Below are 12,453 nucleotides of genomic sequence, written 5' to 3'. Positions count from 1 at the left end.
CTCGATCCCTTCGCCGACCTTCGATCGCCGCCACCGCCAACAGCGCTGCCCTCGCCCCCGCCGCCACCGCCAAATCCGCCGCCATCACCGCGCTCCCCACACCCCCCTCCAGCGCTGCCCTCACCCCTGCCCCCGCCCTCGCCACCGCCATCGCTGTACTGCTTCAATCTCCCGCCTCTGCTCTCCCCTCCTCCGCCGCCAGCACCGCCCTCTTCCCCGCTACCGCCGCCGCCGCCGGCGCCAACCCTCCCCGCGCCCAGCGCCCGCCGACACAGCCCCCAACGCTGCCGCCGCCTCCATCACCGACCTCGCAACCCTCCCGCGCCGCTGCCGCCGACGCCGCCAACGCTGCTCGCGATCAGCCCCCGCTTCTCCCGCCGCCGCCGCCAGGATCACCGCGCTCCCCACCCCCTCCGCCAGCGCTGCCCTCGCCCCCTCCCCCGCCCCCGCCGCCGCCATCGCCGTACTCCCTCAAACTCCCTCCTCTGCTCTCTCCCCCTTGGCCGCCAGCACCGCGCTCCCCATCCCCGCCGCCAGTGCTGCCCTGTTCCCCACCCCCGCCCCCGCCGCCGCCATTGCCGCACTCCCTCAATCTCCCTCCTCTGCTCTCCCCGCCTCCAGCACCGCCATCTCCCCCGCCTCCGCCCCAGCCCCCGCCGCCGCCGCCGCCACCATCGCCATACTCCCTCAATCTCCCGCCTCTGCTCTCCCGGCCTCCTCCGCCCCCGCCGCCGCCGCCGCCGCCGCCGCCGCCGCCGCCGCCGCCGCCGCCCCCCCCTCCGCAGCCGCCCAAGCCGCCGCCGCGGGGTCCTCCCACAACTCCCAAGCCCAGGGTTGCCTGCTGGTGCAGGCCTCCCCCAGCCTTGGGGGTGCGGTTGTTGGTAAACCTGGTGGCGGTAGGGGGGCGGGGTGTATGGCGGTCTGGGTCCGGGGAGTCCCAGGATGCCAGAGTTCCACGAATTCTGGCACCATCAGGGAAGTGGCAGTGTCCCATGGAGCCTCGGGTGGCGCGAAGGGGCCTCGCTGCCGGCCAGGAGTAGCCCGCCGCCCACGCCTGGGGCATTCGGAAGAGGCGGGGAGCCGGACTGGGAGGGGGACGCGGTGCTGGCAGAGCCGGCCAGCAGGTCGATGCTCACCACCGGAGCCGCGCATCTGCATGGCGCGCGCTCACGAGGCAGGCCGGGAGCAGGCTCTTGGGGCGCGGGGAGCCGAGTCCCATCGTCTATGGCCGTACCACCCTGAACGCGCCCGATCTCCTCTGATCTCGGGAGCTAAGCAGGGAGGGGCCTGGTTAGTGCTTGGATGGGAGACCGCCTGGGAATACCTGTAGGCTTTTGCTCGCCTCTCCTTTTGCGCCGCCGCCCCTGCGTGGCTCCCTCCGAACCCCTGCCGCCCCTTGCCCCTCTGCAGCCGCCCATCCAGCCGAAGGTCCCCCTGGCCAGAGGCCGGTCAGCCACCCGGCGCTACAAGCTGGCAGCCCCGGCCGCACACCAGGCCCGTCGGCCAGGGCTCACCCCCACACCCTCTTCTTAGTCCTCTTCGCCGAGGCAGGCAGTCAGCCAGCAGCAGTTAGCCGAGCCTGTGTCTCCGCCGGCAGGCACCTCTCCCCACACCCCCGCGCGCCCCCTCCCATCGCCCACAAGAGCCAGGAACCCTCCCTTCCCGCAGTGGCCCCAACACACAGGGTACAAAGAGCCGGGACAAAGCAGGGGACTGAGGGAGCAGCACCCCAACACACCGCACGCCCTCGGACTCCAGGAGAGACCACCACAAGGGGAAGTGCAGGCACGCAGGCACACAACACTCTCAACCAGGGTGCCTGTGGGCTGCCACTCTCCTCCCGCGGGGCGGGGGGTTCCTGGGCGGGGCTCGGAGCCCACTGGCCCTCCCGCCCGGCCCGGGGGCTTCAAGGGTGACTTTCAATGCCCGGGCACTGCCTCCTTAGTGGAGCCCAGCCACGGGCATGACCACACTTCGGTTGAGAAGCTGCCACTTCAAAGCAGCGTCAGTGCGTCTGTCCCAGTCCGTGTGCCCGCTTGTGCGTCCCTCCCCCCTCCCCCACCCCATGTCTCTCTGGCTCTGTGACGTGCCTGTTGGGCTCTGGCTCTGGCTCAGGAGCTCTCTCCCCGCGTGCCAGCCCCCTCTTTCTCTGTCTCTGTCCATGTCTCTCTGTATGTCTAGGTACATACAGGTACATATAGGTGTATATTTCGATCTCGCTCCCTCTTTCTCCTCCTCCCGTTCTCTCTGTCGGTCCCTGTCCTGCGGGGACTCTAGTCCCTCTGCCCGCACAAGAACGCAGGATATGGCGAGGCCAAGAGGGAACACCAACAGAGCCACGGATAGGGGGCTCATAGCACTATGTCTCACGGGCGGCTGGCTCGGAGACACGGCAAGCCGGAGCCGCCCGATCCCCAACCTGTCGGCCGCTTCTCTGCCAACCCACCGACACACCGCCCGTCGACCCGCCAAGCGGGCCCACTGCAATCCGCGCCCCTCTGCAATTTGCAGTCCACCATCCGCGCTTCCTAGCTTGGCCACCGCAGCTCCTCCGGTGGCCAGTGGCCAATTGGCAACAGCTGATGGCCAAGCGGTCACAGCTGATGACCATGCAGCCCCCAAGCAGCACCCCTCCACGCGAGGCCCAGAGCCTGGAGAGTGCTCTCTGCGAGTCTGTCCCCACAGTCCCCGTCTGTCTCTCTCCGCCTCTCTCTTGCTCCGTCTCTGGCCTTCTCTCATCCTCTCTCTCACCTCCCTGGGTCAGGAGAGGTGACGTGTAGCCAGTGAAGGGACCGGACATCGGGCGGGGCTCCGGTCGCTGACGAGGGTTCCAGGGCCCAGACTGAAGGCTTGTGACGAAGGGTGGCTGCAGACTGGAGATGCTGCACCCTGGTGGCGCGGGTGGCTCTCCCTGGCTTTGGGCCTGTGGATGGGTCCGGTCAGGGCCAGGGCCTGGGTTGCACGTCCCTAGGGCCGGAGGGGACTGAGAGGACCCTGCGACCCCCTCGGTGGCCCTGAGAGGTGGGGACAGCACAGCAGCAAGGGGGGTGTGCGGTTGTGTGGCTGGGGGGAGATTTGAGGGGTTGGGGTAGGGGGACGGGGTAAAAGCCCTTCGGGGCCTGGGGAGGCCCAGGATGCCAGGGCGCCCAGACATATGTCACAGTCAGGGAAGTGACAGAGGCCCGTGGAGCCACTGGGGGGCGCGAAGGTGCCTCGCTGCGGGCCAGGAGTAGCCCGTCGCCCACACCAGCGGCGTCCGGAGGAGGCGGGGAGCGGGCGGGAGCCGCTCAGGCAGACGTGCTCGCCACCCTAGCGGCCCAGCAGCACGGCGCGCGGTCAGAGGCAGGCCGGGAGCAGGCTCTTGGGGCGCGGGGAGCCGGGTCCCAGCGTCTAGGGCCATACCACCCTGAACGCGCCCGATCTCCTCTGATCTCGGGAGCTAAGCAGGGCGGGGCCTGGTTAGTACTTGGATGGGAGACCGCCTGGGAATAGCTGCAGGCTTTTGCTCGCCTCTCCTTTTGCGCCGCCGCCCCGGCGTGGCTCCCTCCGAACCCCTGCCGCACCTTGCCCCTCTGCAGCCGCCCAGGCAGCCGAAGGTCCCCCTGGCCAGAGGAGGGTCAGTCGCCCAGCACTACAAGCTCGCATCCCCGGCCGCACACCAGGCCTGTCGGCCAGGGCTCCCCCCCACTCCCTCTTCTTAGTGCTCTTCGCCAAGGCAGGCCCTCAGCCTGCAGCAGTCAGCCGCCTCTCGGTCGCCGCCACCGCCATCGCAGGGCTCCCTCTCGCTCCCCGACCCTGCCGCCGCCGCAACCCCCAACGCCCAAGCCCAGGGCTGCCTGCCGGCGCAGGCCTCCACCAGGCTCTCTCCATCCCAGGACGTGCCGGTGCTTTGCACCTCTCCCCGAGCCCAGGGCACGCCCATCCCTGCGCCTGCCCTCGGGTCCCGACACACACGATCGGCGTGACCTCGGGCAAACGGGACGCCCACACGCCCCGCCCCACCGGAGTCTTCTGTCTCCGCTGGCAGGCACCTCGCCCCACACCCCCGCGCGCCCCTCCCGTCTCCCACAAGAGCCAGGAGCCCTCCCTTCCCGCCGGCCACGGTGTCCCTGAAACACAGGGCACAAAGAGCCGGGACAAACCAGGGGACGGCGGGAGCAGCACCCCAACACACCACGCGACATCGACTCCAGGGGAGACCACCACAAGGGCAGAGCAGGCACGCAGGCACACAACCCTCACAACCAGGGTGCCTGGGGGTGCCACTCTCCTCCCGCGGGCGGGTGCCTGGGCGGGGCTCAGAGACCACAGGCCCTCCGGAGACCCTGGCGGGCCGCCCCGGAGGCTTCAATGGTGACTGCCAACGCCAGGGCAATGCCTCCTTAGAGGAGCCCAGCCCCGGGCACGACCACACTCCGGTGGATGAGCCGCCACTTCAACACAGCCTCAGTGCGTCTGTAACACTCCGTGTGCCCGCCTGTGCGTCCCTCCCACCCTCCCCCACCCCATATCTGTCAGGCTCTGAGAGGTGCCTGTTGGGCCCTGGCTCTGGCTCAGGAGCTCTCTCCCCGCGTGCCAGCCCCCTCTTTCTCTGTCTCTGTCCATGTCTCTCTGTATGTCTAGATACATACATGTACATATACGTGTATATTTCCATCTCGCTCCCTCTTACTCCTCCTCCCGTTCTGTCTGTCTGTCCCTGTCCTGCGGGGACTCTAGCCCCTCTGCCCGCACAAGAATGCAGGATTTGGCGAGGCCAAGAGGGAACACCAACAGACCACGGATAGGGGGCTCATAGCACCATGTCTCACGGGCGGCTGGCTTGGAGACTCGGCAAGCCGGAGCCGCCCGATCCCCAGCCTGCCGGCCGATTCTCTGCCAACCAACAGACCCGCCAACTTACCGACCCACCAAGCCGGCCAACTGCAGTCCGCGCCCCTCTGCAATTTGCAGTCCACAATCCGCGCTTCCTAGCTTGGCCACCGCAGCTCTGCCGGTGGCCAATGGCCAACTGGCAACAGCTGATGGCCAAGCGGTCACGGCTGATATCCATGCAGCCCCCACGCAGCACCCCTCCACGCGAGGCCCAGAGCCTGGAAAGTGCTCTCTGCGAGTCTGTCCCCACAGTCCCCGTCGGTCTCTCTCCGCCTCTCTCTTGCTCTGTCTCTGGCCTTCTCTCATCCTCTCTCTCACCTCCCTGGGTCAGGAGAGGTGACGTGTAGCCAGTGAAGTGAACAGTGATCGGGCGGGACGCCGGTCGCTGACGAGGGGCGAGAACCCAGAAAGAAGGCTGTGTGAGGAAGGGTGGCGGCGGACTGGAGGTGCTGCCCCCTGGTGGCGGGTGGCTCTCCCTGGCTTTGGGCCAGTGGGTGGGGCCGGCCAGGGCCAGGGCCTGGGTTGCACGTCCCTAGGGTGGAGGGGACTGAGAGGACCCTGCGACCCCCTCGGTGGCCCTGAGAGGTGGGGACAGCACAGCAGCAAGGGGGGTGTGCGGTTGTGGGGCTGGGGGGAGATGAGAGGGGTTGGGGTAGGGGGGCGGGGTAAAAGCCCTTCGGGGCCTGGGGAGGCCCAGGATGCCAGGGCGCCCAGACATATGTCACAGTCAGGGAAGTGACGGAGGCCCGTTAGAGCCACTGGGGGGCGCGAAGGGGCCTCGCTGCGGGCCAGGAGTAGCCCGTCGCCCACACCAGCGGCGTCCGGAGGAGGCGGGGAGCTGGCGGGAGGCGCTCGGGCAGACGTGCTCGCCACCCGAGCGGCCCAGCAGCATGGCGTGCGCTCAGAAGCAGGTCGGGAGCAGGCTCTTGGAGTGCCGGGAGCCGGGTCCCAGCGCCTAAGGCCACACCACCCTGCACGCGCCAGATCTCGTCTGATCTCGGGAGCTAAGCAGGGAGGGGCCTGGTTAGTACTTGGATGGGAGACCGCCTGGGAATAGCTGCAGGCTTTTGCTCGCCTCTCCTTTTGCATCGCCGCCCCGGCGTGGCTCCCTGCGAACCCCTGCCGCCCCTTGCCTCTCTGCAGCCGCCCAGCCAGCCGAAGGTCCCCCTGACCAGCAGAGGGTTAGCCGCCAGGCAGTACAAGCTGGCAGCCCCGGCCGCACACCAGGCCCGTCGGCCAGGGCTCCCCCGCACACCCTCTTCTCAGTCCTCTTCAGTCCCGGAGGCTGTCATCTCGATCCCTTCGCCGACCTTCGATCGCCGCCACCGCCAACAGCGCTGCCCTCGCCCCCGCCGCCACCGCCAAATCCGCCGCCATCACCGCGCTCCCCACACCCCCCTCCAGCGCTGCCCTCACCCCTGCCCCCGCCCTCGCCACCGCCATCGCTGTACTGCTTCAATCTCCCGCCTCTGCTCTCCCCTCCTCCGCCGCCAGCACCGCCCTCTTCCCCGCTACCGCCGCCGCCGGCGCCAACCCTCCCCGCGCCCAGCGCCCGCCGACACAGCCCCCAACGCTGCCGCCGCCTCCATCGCCGACCTCGCAACCCTCCCGCGCCGCTGCCGCCGACGCCGCCAACGCTGCTCGCGATCAGCCCCCGCTTCTCCCGCCGCCGCCGCGATCACCGCGCTCCCCACCCCCTCCGCCAGCGCTGCCCTCGCCCCCTCCCCCGCCCCCGCCGCCGCCATCGCCGTACTCCCTCAAACTCCCTCCTCTGCTCTCCCCACCTCGGCCGCCAGCACCGCGCTCCCCATCCCCGCCGCCAGTGCTGCCCTGTTCCCCACCCCCGCCCCCGCCGCCGCCATTGCCGCACTCCCTCAATCTCCCTCCTCTGCTCTCCCCGCCTCCAGCACCGCCATCTCCCCCGCCTCCGCCCCAGCCCCCGCCGCCGCCGCCGCCACCATCGCCATACTCCCTCAATCTCCCGCCTCTGCTCTCCCGGCCTCCTCCGCCCCCGCCGCCGCCGCCGCCGCCGCCGCCGCCGCCCCCCCCTCCGCAGCCGCCCAAGCCGCCTCCGCGGGGTCCTCCCACAACTCCCAAGCCCAGGGTTGCCTGCTGGTGCAGGCCTCCCCCAGCCTTGGGGGTGCGGTTGTTGGTAAACCTGGTGGCGGTAGGGGGGCGGGGTGTATGGCGGTCTGGGTCCGGGGAGTCCCAGGATGCCAGAGTTCCACGAATTCTGGCACCATCAGGGAAGTGGCAGTGTCCCATGGAGCCTCGGGTGGCGCGAAGGGGCCTCGCTGCCGGCCAGGAGTAGCCCGCCGCCCACGCCTGGGGCATTCGGAAGAGGCGGGGAGCCGGACTGGGAGGGGGACGCGGTGCTGGCAGAGCCGGCCAGCATGTCGATGCTCACCACCGGAGCCGCGCATCTGCATGGCGCGCGCTCACGAGGCAGGCCGGGAGCAGGCTCTTGGGGCGCGGGGAGCCGAGTCCCATCGTCTATGGCCGTACCACCCTGAACGCGCCCGATCTCCTCTGATCTCGGGAGCTAAGCAGGGAGGGGCCTGGTTAGTGCTTGGATGGGAGACCGCCTGGGAATACCTGTAGGCTTTTGCTCGCCTCTCCTTTTGCGCCGCCGCCCCTGCGTGGCTCCCTCCGAACCCCTGCCGCCCCTTGCCCCTCTGCAGCCGCCCATCCAGCCGAAGGTCCCCCTGGCCAGAGGCCGGTCAGCCACCCGGCGCTACAAGCTGGCAGCCCCGGCCGCACACCAGGCCCGTCGGCCAGGGCTCACCCCCACACCCTCTTCTTAGTCCTCTTCGCCGAGACAGGCAGTCAGCCAGCAGCAGTTAGCCGAGCCTGTGTCTCCGCCGGCAGGCACCTCTCCCCACACCCCCGCGCGCCCCCTCCCATCGCCCACAAGAGCCAGGAACCCTCCCTTCCCGCAGTGGCCCCAACACACAGGGTACAAAGAGCCGGGACAAAGCAGGGGACTGAGGGAGCAGCACCCCAACACACCGCACGCCCTCGGACTCCAGGAGAGACCACCACAAGGGGAAGTGCAGGCACGCAGGCACACAACACTCTCAACCAGGGTGCCTGTGGGCTGCCACTCTCCTCCCGCGGGGCGGGGGGTTCCTGGGCGGGGCTCGGAGCCCACTGGCCCTCCCGCCCGGCCCGGGGGCTTCAAGGGTGACTTTCAATGCCCGGGCACTGCCTCCTTAGTGGAGCCCAGCCACGGGCATGACCACACTTCGGTTGAGAAGCTGCCACTTCAAAGCAGCGTCAGTGCGTCTGTCCCAGTCCGTGTGCCCGCTTGTGCGTCCCTCCCCCCTCCCCCACCCCATGTCTCTCTGGCTCTGTGACGTGCCTGTTGGGCTCTGGCTCTGGCTCAGGAGCTCTCTCCCCGCGTGCCAGCCCCCTCTTTCTCTGTCTCTGTCCATGTCTCTCTGTATGTCTAGGTACATACAGGTACATATAGGTGTATATTTCGATCTCGCTCCCTCTTTCTCCTCCTCCCGTTCTCTCTGTCGGTCCCTGTCCTGCGGGGACTCTAGTCCCTCTGCCCGCACAAGAACGCAGGATATGGCGAGGCCAAGAGGGAACACCAACAGAGCCACGGATAGGGGGCTCATAGCACTATGTCTCACGGGCGGCTGGCTCGGAGACACGGCAAGCCGGAGCCGCCCGATCCCCAACCTGTCGGCCGCTTCTCTGCCAACCCACCGACACACCGCCCGTCGACCCGCCAAGCGGGCCCACTGCAATCCGCGCCCCTCTGCAATTTGCAGTCCACCATCCGCGCTTCCTAGCTTGGCCACCGCAGCTCCTCCGGTGGCCAGTGGCCAATTGGCAACAGCTGATGGCCAAGCGGTCACAGCTGATGACCATGCAGCCCCCAAGCAGCACCCCTCCACGCGAGGCCCAGAGCCTGGAGAGTGCTCTCTGCGAGTCTGTCCCCACAGTCCCCGTCTGTCTCTCTCCGCCTCTCTCTTGCTCCGTCTCTGGCCTTCTCTCATCCTCTCTCTCACCTCCCTGGGTCAGGAGAGGTGACGTGTAGCCAGTGAAGGGACCGGACATCGGGCGGGGCTCCGGTCGCTGACGAGGGTTCCAGGGCCCAGACTGAAGGCTTGTGACGAAGGGTGGCTGCAGACTGGAGATGCTGCACCCTGGTGGCGCGGGTGGCTCTCCCTGGCTTTGGGCCTGTGGATGGGTCCGGTCAGGGCCAGGGCCTGGGTTGCACGTCCCTAGGGCCGGAGGGGACTGAGAGGACCCTGCGACCCCCTCGGTGGCCCTGAGAGGTGGGGACAGCACAGCAGCAAGGGGGGTGTGCGGTTGTGTGGCTGGGGGGAGATTTGAGGGGTTGGGGTAGGGGGACGGGGTAAAAGCCCTTCGGGGCCTGGGGAGGCCCAGGATGCCAGGGCGCCCAGACATATGTCACAGTCAGGGAAGTGACAGAGGCCCGTGGAGCCACTGGGGGGCGCGAAGGTGCCTCGCTGCGGGCCAGGAGTAGCCCGTCGCCCACACCAGCGGCGTCCGGAGGAGGCGGGGAGCGGGCGGGAGCCGCTCAGGCAGACGTGCTCGCCACCCTAGCGGCCCAGCAGCACGGCGCGCGGTCAGAGGCAGGCCGGGAGCAGGCTCTTGGGGCGCGGGGAGCCGGGTCCCAGCGTCTAGGGCCATACCACCCTGAACGCGCCCGATCTCGTCTGATCTCGGGAGCTAAGCAGGGAGGGGCCTGGTTAGTACTTGGATGGGAGACCGCCTGGGAATAGCTGCAGGCTTTTGCTCGCCTCTCCTTTTGCGCCGCCGCCCCGGCGTGGCTCCCTCCGAACCCCTGCCGCACCTTGCCCCTCTGCAGCCGCCCAGGCAGCCGAAGGTCCCCCTGGCCAGAGGAGGGTCAGTCGCCCAGCACTACAAGCTCGCATCCCCGGCCGCACACCAGGCCTGTCGGCCAGGGCTCCCCCCCACTCCCTCTTCTTAGTGCTCTTCGCCAAGGCAGGCCCTCAGCCTGCAGCAGTCAGCCGCCTCTCGGTCGCCGCCACCGCCATCGCAGGGCTCCCTCTCGCTCCCCGACCCTGCCGCCGCCGCAACCCCCAACGCCCAAGCCCAGGGCTGCCTGCCGGCGCAGGCCTCCACCAGGCTCTCTCCATCCCAGGACGTGCCGGTGCTTTGCACCTCTCCCCGAGCCCAGGGCACGCCCATCCCTGCGCCTGCCCTCGGGTCCCGACACACACGATCGGCGTGACCTCGGGCAAACGGGACGCCCACACGCCCCGCCCCACCGGAGTCTTCTGTCTCCGCTGGCAGGCACCTCGCCCCACACCCCCGCGCGCCCCTCCCGTCTCCCACAAGAGCCAGGAGCCCTCCCTTCCCGCCGGCCACGGTGTCCCTGAAACACAGGGCATAAAAAGCCGGGACAAACCAGGGGACGGCGGGAGCAGCACCCCAACACACCACGCGACATCGACTCCAGGGGAGACCACCACAAGGGCAGAGCAGGCACGCAGGCACACAACCCTCACAACCAGGGTGCCTGGGGGTGCCACTCTCCTCCCGCGGGCGGGTGCCTGGGCGGGGCTCAGAGACCACAGGCCCTCCGGAGACCCTGGCGGGCCGCCCCGGAGGCTTCAATGGTGACTGCCAACGCCAGGGCAATGCCTCCTTAGAGGAGCCCAGCCCCGGGCACGACCACACTCCGGTGGAGGAGCCGCCACTTCAACACAGCCTCAGTGCGTCTGTAACACTCCGTGTGCCCGCCTGTGCGTCCCTCCCACCCTCCCCCACCCCATATCTGTCAGGCTCTGAGAGGTGCCTGTTGGGCTCTGGCTCTGGCTCAGGAGCTCTCTCCCCGCGTGCCAGCCCCCTCTTTCTCTGTCTCTGTCCATGTCTCTCTGTATGTCTAGATACATACATGTACATATACGTGTATATTTCCATCTCGCTCCCTCTTACTCCTCCTCCCGTTCTGTCTGTCTGTCCCTGTCCTGCGGGGACTCTAGCCCCTCTGCCCGCACAAGAATGCAGGATTTGGCGAGGCCAAGAGGGAACACCAACAGACCACGGATAGGGGGCTCATAGCACCATGTCTCACGGGCGGCTGGCTTGGAGACTCAGCAAGCCGGAGCCGCCCGATCCCCAGCCTGCCGGCCGATTCTCTGCCAACCAACAGACCCGCCAACTTACCGACCCACCAAGCCGGCCAACTGCAGTCCGCGCCCCTCTGCAATTTGCAGTCCACAATCCGCGCTTCCTAGCTTGGCCACCGCAGCTCTGCCGGTGGCCAATGGCCAACTGGCAACAGCTGATGGCCAAGCGGTCACGGCTGATATCCATGCAGCCCCCACGCAGCACCCCTCCACGCGAGGCCCAGAGCCTGGAAAGTGCTCTCTGCGAGTCTGTCCCCACAGTCCCCGTCGGTCTCTCTCCGCCTCTCTCTTGCTCTGTCTCTGGCCTTCTCTCATCCTCTCTCTCACCTCCCTGGGTCAGGAGAGGTGACGTGTAGCCAGTGAAGTGAACAGTGATCGGGCGGGACGCCGGTCGCTGACGAGGGGCGAGAACCCAGAAAGAAGGCTGTGTGAGGAAGGGTGGCGGCGGACTGGAGGTGCTGCCCCCTGGTGGCGGGTGGCTCTCCCTGGCTTTGGGCCAGTGGGTGGGGCCGGCCAGGGCCAGGGCCTGGGTTGCACGTCCCTAGGGTGGAGGGGACTGAGAGGACCCTGCGACCCCCTCGGTGGCCCTGAGAGGTGGGGACAGCACAGCAGCAAGGGGGGTGTGCGGTTGTGGGGCTGGGGGGAGATGAGAGGGGTTGGGGTAGGGGGGCGGGGTAAAAGCCCTTCGGGGCCTGGGGAGGCCCAGGATGCCAGGGCGCCCAGACATATGTCACAGTCAGGGAAGTGACGGAGGCCCGTTAGAGCCACTGGGGGGCGCGAAGGGGCCTCGCTGCGGGCCAGGAGTAGCCCGTCGCCCACACCAGCGGCGTCCGGAGGAGGCGGGGAGCTGGCGGGAGGCGCTCGGGCAGACGTGCTCGCCACCCGAGCGGCCCAGCAGCATGGCGTGCGCTCAGAAGCAGGTCGGGAGCAGGCTCTTGGAGTGCCGGGAGCCGGGTCCCAGCGCCTAAGGCCACACCACCCTGCACGCGCCAGATCTCGTCTGATCTCGGGAGCTAAGCAGGGAGGGGCCTGGTTAGTACTTGGATGGGAGACCGCCTGGGAATAGCTGCAGGCTTTTGCTCGCCTCTCCTTTTGCATCGCCGCCCCGGCGTGGCTCCCTGCGAACCCCTGCCGCCCCTTGCCTCTCTGCAGCCGCCCAGCCAGCCGAAGGTCCCCCTGACCAGCAGAGGGTTAGCCGCCAGGCAGTACAAGCTGGCAGCCCCGGCCGCACACCAGGCCCGTCGGCCAGGGCTCCCCCGCACACCCTCTTCTCAGTCCTCTTCAGTCCCGGAGGCTGTCATCTCGATCCCTTCGCCGACCTTCGATCGCCGCCACCGCCAACAGCGCTGCCCTCGCCCCCGCCGCCACCGCCAAATCCGCCGCCATCACCGCGCTCCCCACACCCCCCTCCAGCGCTGCCCTCACCCCTGCCCCCGCCCTC

At 68.8% G+C, this 12,453-nt stretch overlaps 6 pseudogenes; all 6 read left to right on the top strand.

Moving 5' to 3' along the window:
• Positions 1-1,220: 1,220 nt before the first annotated feature.
• Positions 1,221-1,340, top strand: LOC148754458 (5S ribosomal RNA; annotated as a pseudogene).
• A 2,048-nt stretch (positions 1,341-3,388) lies between these two features.
• On the top strand, positions 3,389-3,508 carry LOC148754457 (5S ribosomal RNA; annotated as a pseudogene).
• A 2,320-nt stretch (positions 3,509-5,828) lies between these two features.
• LOC148754456 (5S ribosomal RNA) lies at positions 5,829-5,948 on the top strand (annotated as a pseudogene).
• Positions 5,949-7,366: 1,418 nt separating this feature from the next.
• LOC148754455 (5S ribosomal RNA) lies at positions 7,367-7,486 on the top strand (annotated as a pseudogene).
• Positions 7,487-9,534: 2,048 nt separating this feature from the next.
• LOC148754454 (5S ribosomal RNA) lies at positions 9,535-9,654 on the top strand (annotated as a pseudogene).
• Positions 9,655-11,974: 2,320 nt separating this feature from the next.
• LOC148754453 (5S ribosomal RNA) lies at positions 11,975-12,094 on the top strand (annotated as a pseudogene).
• Positions 12,095-12,453: the final 359 nt, after the last annotated feature.

This window comes from Rhinolophus sinicus, unplaced genomic scaffold (genome assembly GCF_057876585.1).
Source record: "Rhinolophus sinicus isolate RSI-liver-muscle unplaced genomic scaffold, RSI-T2T HiC_scaffold_19, whole genome shotgun sequence".
NCBI lineage: Eukaryota > Metazoa > Chordata > Mammalia > Chiroptera > Rhinolophidae > Rhinolophus > Rhinolophus sinicus.
The sequence above is the reverse complement of the archived record's forward strand: the minus strand, read 5'-3'. Positions and strand labels throughout refer to the sequence as shown.